The following is a 14,099-nucleotide window of genomic DNA, read 5'->3' on the forward strand; positions in this document are numbered from 1 at the left end:
TGAATTTAAGTATGCTCTCTCTAATTCTCTCTTTCTTTCTCTCTCTCGGAGGACCTGAGCCCTAGGACCATGCCTCAGGACTACCTGGCATGATGACTCCTTGCTGTCCCCAGTCCACCTGGCCGTGCATCTGCTCCAGTTTCAACTGTTCTGCCTGCGGCTCTGGAACCCTGACCTGTTCACCGGAAGTGCTACCTGTCCCGGACCTGCTTTTTTTGACTCTCTAGAGACAGCAGGAGCGGTAGAGATACTCTCAATGATTAGCTATGAAAAGCCAACTGACATTTACTCCTGAGGTGCTGACTTGCTGCACCCTCGACAACTACTGTGATTATTATTATTTGACCATGCTGGTCATTTATGAACATTTGAACATCTTGGCCATGTTCTGTTATAATCTCCACCCGGCATAGCCAGAAGAGGACTGGCAACCCCACATAGCCTGGTTCCTCTCTAGGTTTCTTCCTAGGTTTTGGCCTTTCTAGGGAGTTTTTCCTAGCCACCGTGCTTCTACACCTGCATTGCTTGCTGTTTGGGGTTATAGGCTGGGTTTCTGTACAGCACTTTGATATATCAGCTGATGTAAGAAGGGCTATATAAATACAAAATACATTTGATTTGATTCAACCAGTTAGGATGCTCTCAATGGTGCAGCTGTAGAACCTTTTGAGGATCTATGAACCCATGTCAAATCTTTTCAGTCTCATGAGGGGCAATAGGCTTTGTCATGCCCTCTTCATGACTGTCTTGGTGTGTTTGGACCATTCTAGCGTGTTGGTGATGTGGACACCAAGGAACTTAAAGCTCTCAACCTGCTCCACTACAGCCCCGTCAATGTTAATCGGGGCCTGTTCGGCCCTGCTTTTCCTGTAGTCCACAATCAGCTCCTTTGTCTTGATCACGTTGAGGGAGAGGTTGTTGTCCTGGCACCACACGACCAGGTCTCTGACCTTGGAGTAGGTCTAGGGTTTCTGGGATAATGGTGTCGTGAGCCATGACCAGCCTTTCAAAGCACTTCCTGGCTACAGGCGTAGTAAGCCAGTGCTCTGGGCATCCATTATGATGTGTTCCCTTGGGTCGGGAAGAAATGAAGGGCTTAAACACTGACAGGGGTTTAGTGATGAAACCTCACCTGAATCTTACAGAGGTAGTTTACCAAGGCTGAAGAGCAGCAGGGAGCCTGAAGAAAGGGGAAAAGGGGGGGTGAGAGTGAGAAAGCGAGAAAGATTGAGAGATGCAGAGAGAGAGAGAAAGAGAGAGAAAGAGAGAAAGCGAGAGAGTGAGAGGGAGAGAGAGAGAGATAGCAACAGAGAGAGTGTGAGAAAGAGAGCGAGCGAGAGATGCAGACAGAGAAACAGAGAGAGCGAGATAAAGATGAGAAAGAGGGAGACGGCACAGCAAGGTAAAGCCAATCCTTCTTCCCCCTGTGGGTCTGTCCATCTCGGGCTCCTGATCAAAAGGATGCTGATGTTTCCCTGGGCTCTCTACTTGCTAGGCTGAAGATGTTACCTAACCCAGATTAACCATGCTTCAACTGAAGACGTTACCTAACCCAGGCTAACCATGCTACAACTGAAGACGTTACCTAACCCAGGCTAACCATGCTTCAACTGAAGACGTTACCTAACCCAGGCTAACCATGCTACAACTGAAGACGTTACCTAACCCAGGCTAACCATGCTTCAACTGAAGACGTTACCTAACCCAGGCTAACCATGCTACAACTGAAGACGTTACCTAACCCAGGCTAACCATGCTACAACTGAAGACGTTACCTAACCCAGGCTAACCATGCTACAACTGAAGACGTTACCTAACCCAGGCTAACCATGCTTCAACTGAAGACGTTACCTAACCCAGGCTAACCATGCTCCAACTGAAGACGTTACCTAACCCAGGCTAACCATGCTCCAACTGAAGACGTTACCTAACCCAGGCTAACCATGCTACAACTGAAGACGTTACCTAACCCAGGCTAACCATGCTTCAACTGAAGACGTTAACTAACCCAGGCTAACCATGCTACAAATGAAGACGTTACCTAACCCAGGCTAACCATGCTACAACTGAAGACGTTAACTAACCCAGGCTAACCATGCTTCAACTGAAGACGTTACCTAACCCAGGCTAACCATGCTACAACTGAAGACGTTAACTAACCCAGGCTAACCATGCTACAAATGAAGACGTTACCTAACCCAGGCTAACCATGCTACAACTGAAGACGTTACCTAACCCAGGCTAACCATGCTTCAACTGAAGACGTTAACTAACCCAGGCTAACCATGCTACAAATTAAGACGTTACCTAACCCAGGCTAACCATGCTTCAACTGAAGACGTTAACTAACCCAGGCTAACCATGAGATCCCACTACAGATTATACAGTATTTTGTTTACACAGAGGGAAAGAAGACACAGGAAATACGTTTTTTTAATTCAGCTGCAGTTTTTCCCACTCTTTTTTTAAATGAAGTAATATAATACATTTCCAATAATACCTGTTGTTATATTTTTTCCAGTTTCAGTCCATATTCAAATGTCATACGGTAAAACTACCAACATATAGACCAGTATATCCACAATACAATAGGAAACACAAAACATACATCCAATCTGTCAATTAGTATCCGCTTCACATACATAGAAACTCGGAATGACCTACTCGGCTGTTCTGTTACACATAACACTATACGTTTAATGGCAAAAGGTCAGCAATTTCTAAACAAATTAACAGTTTTATTACAAAGAAGGCTATTAGAAGCCTCCTCCCTAAGTTTGTTCTATTCACTGCTATAGCACACTCTGCCAACCCGGATGTTCTAGCTGTGTCTGAATCCTGGCTTAGGAAGACCACCAAAAATTCAGAAATTTTAATTCCAAACTACAACATTTTCAGACAAGATAGAACTGCCAAAGGGGGCGGTGTTGCAATCTACTGCAAAGACAGCCTGCAGAGTTCTGTCCTACTATCCAGGTCTGTACCCAAACAATTTGAACTTCTACTTTTAAAAATCCACCTTTCTAAAAACAAGTCTCTCACCGTTGCCGCCTGCTATAGACCACCCTCTGCCCCCAGCTGTGCTCTGGACACCATATGTGAACTGATTGCCCCCCATCTATCTTCAGAGCTCGTGCTGCTAGGCGACCTAAACTGGAACATGCTTAACACCCCAGCCATCCTACAATCTAAACTTGATGCCCTCAATCTCACACAAATTATCAATGAACCTACCAGCTACCCCCCCAAAGCCTTAAACACGGGCACCCTCATAGATATCATCCTAACCAACTTCCCCTCTAAATACACCTCTGCTGTCTTCAACCAAGATCTCAGCGATCACTGCCTCATTGCCTGCATCCGTAATGGGTCAGCGGTCAAACGACCTCCACTCATCACTGTAAAACGCTCACTGAAACACTTCAGCGAGCAGGCCTTTCTAATCGACCTGGCCGGGGTATCCTGGAAGGATATTGATCTCATCCCGTCAGTAGAGGATGCCTGGATATATTTTTTAAATTCCTTCCTCACCATCTTAAATAAACATGCCCCATTCAAGACATTTAGAGCCAGGAACAGATATAGCCCTTGGTTCTCCCCAGACCTGACTACCCTTAACCAACACAAAAACATCCTATGGCGTTCTGCATTAGCATCGAACAGCCCCCGTGATATGCAGCTGTTCAGGGAAGCTAGAACCGTTATACACAGGCAGTTAGAAAAGCCTATCTTTTTCAAGAAGAAATGTGCTTCCTGCAACACTAACTCAAAAAAAGTTCTGGGACACTGTAAAGTCCATGGAGAATAAGAACACCTCCTCCCAGCTGCCCACTGCACTGAAGATAGGAAACACTGTCACCACTGATAAATCCACCATAATTGAGAATTTCAAAAAGCATTTTTCTACGGCTGGCCATGCTTTCCACCTGGCTACTCCTACCCCGGTCAACAGCACTGCACCCCCAACAGCAACTCGCCCAAGCCTTCCCCATTTCTCCTTCTCCCAAATCCATTCAGCTGATGTTCTGAAAGAGCTGAAAAATCTGGACCCCTACAAATCAGCCGGGCTAGACAATCTTGACCCAAACTGCTACAGACCTATATCTATCCTACCATGCCTTTCTAAGGTCTTCGAAAGCCAAGTCAACAAACAGATTACCGACCATTTCGAATCTCACCATACCTTCTCTGCTATGCAATCTGGTTTCAGAGCTGGTCATGGGTGCACCTCAGCCACGCTCAAGGTCCTAAACGATATCTTAACCGCCATCGATAAGAAACATTACTGTGCAGTCGTATTCATTGATCTGGCCAAGGCTTTCGACTCTGTCAATCACCACATCCTCATCGGCAGACTCGACAGCCTTGGTTTCTCAAATGATTGCCTCGCCTGGTTCACCAACTACTTCTCTGATAGAGTTCAGTGTGTCAAATCGGAGGGTCTGCTGTCCGGACCTCTGGCAGTCTCTATGGGGGTGACACAGGGTTCAATTCTTGGACCGACTCTCTTCTCTGTATACATCAATGAGGTCGCTCTTGCTGCTGGTGAGTCTCTGATCCACCTCTACGCAGACGACACCATTCTGTATACTTCCGGCCCTTCTTTGGACACTGTGTTAACAACCCTCCAGGCAAGCTTCAATGCCATACAACTCTCCTTCCGTGGCCTCCAATTGCTCTTAAATACAAGTAAAACTAAATGCCTGCTTCAACCGATCGCTACCTGCACCTACCCGCCTGTCCAACATCACTACTCTGGACGGCTCTGACTTAGAATACGTGGACAACTACAAATACTTAGGTGTCTGGTTAGACTGTAAACTCTCCTTCCAGACCCATATCAAACATCTCCAATCCAAAATTCAATCTAGAATTGGCTTCCTGTTTCGCAACAAAGCATCCTTCTCTCATGCTGCCAAACATACCCTTGTAAAACTGACCATCCTACCAATCCTCGACTTTGGCGATGTCATTTACAAAATAGCCTCCAATACCCTACTCAACAAATTGGATGCAGTCTATCACAGTGCAATCCGTTTTGTCACCAATGCCCCATATACTACCCACCATTGCGACCTGTACGCTCTCGTTGGCTGGCCCTCACTTCATACTCGTTGCCAAACCCACTGGCTCCATGTCATCTACAAGACCCTGCTATGTAAAGTCCCCCCTTATCTCAGCTCGCTGGTCACCATAGCATCTCCCACCTGTAGCACACGCTCCAGCAGGTATATCTCTCTAGTCACCCCCAAAACCAATTCTTTCTTTGGCCGCCTCTCCTTCCAGTTCTCTGCTGCCAATGACTGGAACGAACTACAAAAATCTAAACTGGAAACACTTATCTCCCTCACTAGCTTTAAGCACCAACTGTCAGAGCATCTTACAGATTACTGCACCTGTACATAGCCCACCTATAATTTAGCCCAAACAACTACCTCTTTCACAACTGTATTTAATTTATTTATTTATTTTGCTCCTTTGCACCCCATTATTTTTATTTCTACTTTGCACATTCTCCCATTGCAAAACTACCATTCCAGTGTTTTACTTGCTATATTGTATTTACTTTGCCACCATGGCCTTTTTTGCCTTTACCTCCCTTCTCACCTCATTTGCTCACATTGTTTATAGACTTGTTTATACTGTATTATTGACTGTATGTTTGTTTTACTCCATGTGTAACTCTGTGTCGTGGTATCTGTCAAACTGCTTTGCTTTATCTTGGCCAGGTCGCAATTGTAAATGAGAACTTGTTCTCAACTTGCCTACCCGGTTAAATAAAGGTGAAATAAATAAATAAATAAAAATTACCAGTCAAAAGTTTGGACACACCTACTCATTCAAGGGTTTTTCTTTGTTTTTACTATTTTCTACGTTGTGGAATAATAGTGAAGACATCAACACTATGAAATAACACAATTAGAATCAGTAACCAAAACATATATATTCTATTTTTGGAGATTATTCAAAGTAGCCACCCTTTGCATTCTCTCAACCAGGTTCATGAGGTAGTCACCTGGAATGCATTTTAATTATCTTGTGTGCCTTGTTAAAAGTACATTTGTGGAATTTCTTTCCCTCTTAATGCATTTGAGACAATCAGTTGTGTTGTGACAAGGTAGGGGTGGTATATAGAAGATGTTAAAATACCAAGTCCATATTATGGCAAGAGCAGCTCAAATATGCAAAGAGAAACAGCAATTGGTCATTCATTTAAGACATGAAGGTCAGTCAATCCGGAAAATTTGAAGAATTTTAAAAGTTTCTTCAAGTGAAGAAGTTATCTAACCAAGCCTAAACACAAGAGAACCTATTTTCCAGTTATTAAAATAATCAATTTATGATAGATAACGCAAGCATTTCGCTACACTCGCAATAAGATCTGCTAAATATGTGTATATGACCATTGATAATTGAATTGATTTGATAGATTTGTAAAGAACAATGTAGACCATCTAAAGACATTCTGATTGGCTGCTGATCAGTGGAGGCTGCTCAGAGGAGGAACGGGAGGACCATCCTCCTCAATTCACATTTACAGCTGGTTAACATGGGAGCCTTTCATCAAGCCGTCTGTAATTCCACGTTATGATTCTTTATTCTTTTCAAGGATGTCAAAAAACTATTCCCGAATCAATTTGATAGCTTCGCATCATCCGTTAAAAGTTCGATTAGAGAGGTTGACGCAGAACATTTTTCTTCGCGTGCGCTCAAGCAGACATTGCCCTTTCCTCCGGTATGAAAACACATAATCACTCCAGACAGAGACAAGCAAACACTCATGACATAAATGTTGTAGCAGCCTAGGCTATACCTAAACAGAGATCTGACCTGCTGTATGGGATGAAAACAAGACTATTTTTTCCGTCTGATCAACCGTAGGCTACTAGCAGCCGCGTACAGCTCCCTGTCTATCTGTTCAGGTTAAACTAATTGGTAACGTTATGTATTTATAGTCCATTTGGGTGTCAAGAGAAAAATGTGATAGATTATATTCACAATTGGGGTGACTATAAGTTTTATTACCTATAATTATTCAATCAACTTATTAATAGATTAGTCTTTTTTTTAAATTATATATATAGAGAGATTTTTAAAATAAGGCCTGCAGTTGAATAGGAAAACATGCATTAATCAAGCTCAGCCCTGTGAGGTCAATTGTCTATCAGTTGCTGTCTATGTGTCTGAGTAGAGGAGATCCCCCCCCTCCTCATCTCGTCTAAATATAATTTATATCAACAAATATAAGGTCGCTGCAGGGTCAGGAGTTTTTTAAACCATGTGACTTGATTATGGAAAACTGGTCTCATCATAGCCCATATAAAACCTTTAAAACGGATTAATCACTGTCATACCTTATAGGGTCCAGAGTTTTCCTAGTTTGGTTAACACATAAGGAAAAACTCCAGGCCCCAAGCGGGTTAAAATTGCACCACCTCTCTGGGACCCCTCCTGCTCTCTGATTAAGAGGTGATCTCCACTCCACTACTATTGTCAACTTTCTCCTGACATGAACTGAAGCCACGTCTCATGTACATACATTCCTGTATGTCCTCCCCTAATAGGGGTGCACAGAGAAACACCGACCAAAACATTGGTTCCTAGCCTGTCGCAATATTCTTCAGTTATAAGATTGCTGATGTCCATCTCGTGTGGGACTCCAGTTAAACGTTAATAATCTGAGGAAGTGACTCTTATTTTGAAACCTCGCTCCATTTAAAGGGATAACAATCCTTTTCCAATGGCTTCCCCATGGTGTGAACTAGAGGTCGACCGATTATGATTTTTCAACACCGATACGGATATCGATTATTGGAGGACCAAAAAAAGGCGATACTGATTAATGAGACGATTTTTAAAATGTATTTGTAATAATGACAATTACAACAATACTGAATGAACACTTATTTTAACTTAATATAATACATCAATAAAATCAATTTAGCCTCAAATAAATAATGAAACATGTTAAATTTGGTTTAAATAATGCAAAAACAAAGTGTTGGAGAAGAAAGTAAAAGTGCAATATGTGCCATGTCAGAAAGCTAACGTTTCAGTTCCTTGCTCAGAACATGAGAACATATGAAAGCTGGTGGTTCCTTTTAACATGAGTCTTCAATATTCCCTGGTAAGAAGTTTTAGGTTGTAGGAATTATAGGAATTATAGGACTATTTCCCTCTATACCATTTGTATTTCATTAACCTTTGACTATTGGATGTTCTTATAGGCACTTTAGTATTGCCTATACTGAACAAGGCAGTTAACCCACTGTTCCTAGGCCGTCATTGAAAATATGAATGTGTTCTTAACCGACTTGCCGAGTTAAATAAAGGTTAAATAAAGATTAGATAAAGGTGTAAAGAAAAATATAAAAAATCGGCTTCCAGAATTACCGATTTCCGATTGCTATGAAAACTTCAAATCGTCCCTAATTAATCGGCGATGAATCGGTCAACCTCTAGTCTCATGTACCCGCTCATCCACTGGCACAATGTTTCCTCTCCTCAGTCAATCACATTATGTTTCCTCTCCTCAGTCAATCACATTATGTTTCCTCTCCTCAGTCAATCACATTATGTTTCCTCCCCTCAGTCAATCACATTATGTTTCCTCTCCTCAGTCAATCACATTATGTTTCCTCTCCTCAGTCAATCACATTATGTTTCCTCCCCTCAGTCAATCACATTATGTTTCCTCTCCTCAGTCAATCACATTATGTTTCCTCTCCTCAGTCAATCACATTATGTTTCCTCTCCTCAGTCAATCACATTATGTTTCCTCTCCTCAGTCAATCACATTATGTTTCCTCTCCTCAGTCAATCACATTGTTTCCTCTCCTCAGTCAATCACATTATGTTTCCTCTCCTCAGTCAATCACATTATGTTTCCTCCCCTCAGTCAATCACATTATGTTTCCTCTCCTCAGTCAATCACATTATGTTTCCTCTCCTCAGTCAATCACATTATGTTTCCTCTCCTCAGTCAATCACATTATGTTTCCTCCCCTCAGTCAATCACATTGTGTTTCCTCTCCTCAGTCAATCACATTGTTTCCTCTCCTCAGTCAATCACATTATGTTTCCTCTCCTCAGTCAATCACATTATGTTTCCTCTCCTCAGTCAATCACATTGTTTCCTCTCCTCAGTCAATCACATTATGTTTCCTCTCCTCAGTCAATCACATTATGTTTCTTCTCCTCAGTCAATCACATTATGTTTCTTCTCCTCAGTCAATCACATTATGTTTCCTCTCCTCAGTCAATCACATTATGTTTCCTCTCCTCAGTCAATCACATTATGTTTCCTCTCCTCAGTCAATCACATTATGTTTCCTCCCCTCAGTCAATCACATTGTTTCCTCTCTTCGGTCAATCACATTATGTTTCCTCTCCTCAGTCAATCACATTGTTTCTTCTCCTCAGTCAATCACATTATGTTTCCTCCCCTCAGTCAATCACATTATGTTTCCTCTCCTCAGTCAATCACATTATGTTTCCTCTCCTCAGTCAATCACATTATGTTTCCTCTCCTCAGTCAATCACATTATGTTTCCTCTCCTCAGTCAATCACATTATGTTTCCTCTCCTCAGTCAATCACATTATGTTTCCTCTCCTCAGTCAATCACATTATGTTTCCTCTCCTCAGTCAATCACATTATGTTTCCTCCCCTCAGTCAATCACATTATGTTTCCTCTCCTCAGTCAATCACATTATGTTTCCTCTCCTCAGTCAATCACATTATGTTTCCTCTCCTCAGTCAATCACATTATGTTTCCTCTCCTCAGTCAATCACATTATGTTTCCTCTCCTCAGTCAATCACATTATGTTTCCTCTCCTCAGTCAATCACATTATGTTTCCTCTCCTCAGTCAATCACATTATGTTTCCTCTCCTCAGTCAATCACATTATGTTTCCTCTCCTCAGTCAATCACATTGTTTCCTCTCCTCAGTCAATCACATTATGTTTCCTCTCCTCAGTCAATCACATTATGTTTCCTCTCCTCAGTCAATCACATTGTTTCCTCTCCTCAGTCAATCACATTATGTTTCCTCTCCTCAGTCAATCACATTATGTTTCCTCTCCTCAGTCAATCACATTATGTTTCCTCTCCTCAGTCAATCACATTATGTTTCCTCTCCTCAGTCAATCACATTATGTTTCCTCTCCTCAGTCAATCACATTGTTTCCTCTCCTCAGTCAATCACATTATGTTTCCTCTCCTCAGTCAATCACATTGTTTCCTCTCCTCAGTCAATCACATTATGTTTCCTCTCCTCAGTCAATCACATTATGTTTCCTCTCCTCAGTCAATCACATTATGTTTCCTCTCCTCAGTCAATCACATTATGTTTCCTCTCCTCAGTCAATCACATTATGTTTCCTCTCCTCAGTCAATCACATTATGTTTCCTCTCCTCAGTCAATCACATTATGTTTCCTCTCCTCAGTCAATCACATTATGTTTCCTCTCCTCAGTCAATCACATTATGTTTCCTCTCCTCAGTCAATCACATTATGTTTCCTCTCCTCAGTCAATCACATTATGTTTCCTCCCCTCAGTCAATCACATTATGTTTCTTCTCCTCAGTCAATCACATTATGTTTCTTCTCCTCAGTCAATCACATTATGTTTCCTCTCCTCAGTCAATCACATTATGTTTCCTCTCCTCAGTCAATCACATTATGTTTCCTCTCCTCAGTCAATCACATTATGTTTCCTCCCCTCAGTCAATCACATTATGTTTCCTCCCCTCAGTCAATCACATTATGTTTCCTCTCCTCAGTCAATCACATTATGTTTCCTCTCCTCAGTCAATCACATTATGTTTCCTCTCCTCAGTCAATCACATTATGTTTCCTCTCCTCAGTCAATCACATTATGTTTCCTCTCCTCAGTCAATCACATTATGTTTCCTCTCCTCAGTCAATCACATTATGTTTCCTCTCCTCAGTCAATCACATTATGTTTCCTCTCCTCAGTCAATCACATTATGTTTCCTCTCCTCAGTCAATCACATTGTTTCCTCTCCTCAGTCAATCACATTATGTTTCCTCTCCTCAGTCAATCACATTATGTTTCCTCTCCTCTCAGTCAATCACATTGTTTCCTCTCCTCAGTCAATCACATTATGTTTCCTCTCCTCAGTCAATCACATTATGTTTCCTCTCCTCAGTCAATCACATTATGTTTCCTCTCCTCAGTCAATCACATTATGTTTCCTCTCCTCAGTCAATCACATTATGTTTCCTCTCCTCAGTCAATCACATTGTTTCCTCTCCTCAGTCAATCACATTATGTTTCCTCTCCTCAGTCAATCACATTGTTTCCTCTCCTCAGTCAATCACATTATGTTTCCTCTCCTCAGTCAATCACATTATGTTTCCTCTCCTCAGTCAATCACATTATGTTTCCTCTCCTCAGTCAATCACATTATGTTTCCTCTCCTCAGTCAATCACATTATGTTTCCTCTCCTCAGTCAATCACATTATGTTTCCTCTCCTCAGTCAATCACATTATGTTTCCTCTCCTCAGTCAATCACATTATGTTTCCTCTCCTCAGTCAATCACATTATGTTTCCTCTCCTCAGTCAATCACATTATGTTTCCTCTCCTCAGTCAATCACATTATGTTTCCTCTCCTCAGTCAATCACATTATGTTTCCTCTCCTCAGTCAATCACATTATGTTTCCTCTCCTCAGTCAATCACATTATGTTTCCTCTCCTCAGTCAATCACATTATGTTTCCTCTCCTCAGTCAATCACATTATTACACATCAATGAATTTACTCCTTGCTTGGACAAACTAATTCTTAGCTCTTTTGTCTGACTGTGTAGTGTCTTGTGTTGTTGTTTTTTGTCTTCCCAGTCAAATCCTGTCCTGCACTGGTCAAGCCTCTGAACACCTCAACTCAGCCTCATACCATCATTCAATCACAGCTGTGATCCTTTTCCAACACGGTGTAAGTAACCCTCTCATTCCCATCCTCCATAATATTGTATTATAAATATCTTTATTAAATGCTTTAGGTTAAGATGGTCTTTTGATGATAAAAAAAAACACATTTTGTAGTCTCCGTGCGTTGACAAGCCTATACCGTGAGTCTCCCATCCTCCTCCATTTTTCTAGTCACCAGCCTCCAATGCTGCTGATGATATTGTTGTGTCTTTTTGGCTATGCTGGATTAAGTGATATGACATGCTATTCTATAAAATTATTTCTCCGTAATTAATATTACCTGATTGAGCTAATCATATAAATGTAATTAACTAGAGAGTCGGGGCACCACGCAAGAATATCTATAGAGCTGTTATCTTCCAAATAAACTCTTAAAGAATAATAAAGTAATGTTAAAAAGTAATTTAAAAAAGTAATATTTTACATCAATAGCAGTCAATATTAATTCAGTCTCACCTGAAAGTTGTACATTCTTGGTTATCTTCACGAACCCTGGCTAACAAGTTGAATCAGCAATATAAAATTGGGTTTGATTATTTATTTACTAAATACCTAACTAATCACACAGAATTACACATACACATAATTAATCATAACTTGATTACAAACGACGTCATAAAGGAAAACGTCCCTAGTGGGCGGAACAGATATGACAGCTTGTTACACAAAAGAAAAGGGGCTGGGTTTGAGTGAAAGAGCGGGAAGACTGAGGAACAAAGAGCGAACCTGTGCTATCGTAAATACAGTATCTTATGCATTCTAAATTACTGCCCTTTTGGAAAAGGAAAATGCAATAAATATGTACTCTGAGCTGCGCTTCAGTGGGTTGGTGGTAGATGGAAGGCTGTGTTGCCAAACCGAGTCCTTTGTCCTTTGAAGAATGTCTCGGGTGGTCAATTGGATACGTTGTAGTAACGTCGTTGTGTGGTAGACGGGATACTCTGTCTGTGCCTTCCTAACCCGCGTTTGCAGCTGCTGTTGCTAACTCAACGGCTAGGATGTATAACTTCTGTAGTGAATAAGAGTTCAAAGTTTATACCATTCGCAACCAAAGCTCACACTGATGTTGGCTTCTTTCTGTAGTTATTATCTGAACCGTTCTGAGAATGGACCGTCGTCCTCACATCCTCGGAACAGGAGGTTATATTGTCGTCAAGGCTTTATAGAGAAAGGGAGAGGAGGGCGTGTTTGAAAAGTTTTATAGCCCATGTCCCTTCACAGGGGCTGTGCCACTGAAAGAGCAGAGCCCTTAACCTTATGAAAACCTAAATCTCACATTTTAGAAGATAAAATCACATCTCATCCCGAATCATTTCAAATTCAAACATTTATATTTGAACAACAATTCCATGTGAATCCGATAACTACAATGTGCAGACTTTCCACTATAGAGTTTATGTCATCTTATCATTGATGAGAATGTCTCAGAAGACAACCGAACTGACATCATATTCATTAAGTACCACCGCATATGTTCAATTGGTCGGATTACCAGAATATAGTTCATTTCCCCCCACCTTCTGATGTTCCCAGAATCTCTATGTTAACCAAGCGGTTTTCAAATTTCACATCAGTAGGGTAGAGAGAGGAAACAGGGGGGGAATAGGTATTTATGACTGTCATAAACCAACCCCCAGGCCAACGTCATGACAGTATGAATGGAATTGAATCCTGGAATACCACTTTCATAGTAGCATAAATGTGACATAAATACAGTATATCAAATCAGTGTTGTTGGATTTTACCAGTTAGATAGAAATGAACCTGCTAAATCTTCTAAATTGTAATTATTCGCCTACCTCATGCCTTTTGCACACAATGTATGTAGACTCTTTCTTATTTCTACTGTGTTATTGACTTGTATATTGTTTACTCCATGTGTAACTGTGTTGTTGTCTGTTCACACTGCTATGCTTTATCTTGGCCAGGTCGCAGTTGCAAATGAGAACTTGTTCTCAACTAGCCTACCTGGTTAAATAAAGGTGATCTGGTCTACCTGGTTAAATAAAGGTGATCTGGTCTACCTGGTTAAATAAAGGTGATCTGGTCTACTTGGTTAAATAAAGGTGATCTGGTCTACCTGGTTAAATAAAGGTGATCTGGTGTCTACCTGGTTAAATAAAGGTGATCTGGTCTA

The sequence above is a fragment of the Oncorhynchus keta genome, unplaced genomic scaffold, assembly GCF_023373465.1.
Source record: "Oncorhynchus keta strain PuntledgeMale-10-30-2019 unplaced genomic scaffold, Oket_V2 Un_scaffold_1579_pilon_pilon, whole genome shotgun sequence".
Taxonomy (NCBI): Eukaryota; Metazoa; Chordata; class Actinopteri; order Salmoniformes; family Salmonidae; genus Oncorhynchus; species Oncorhynchus keta.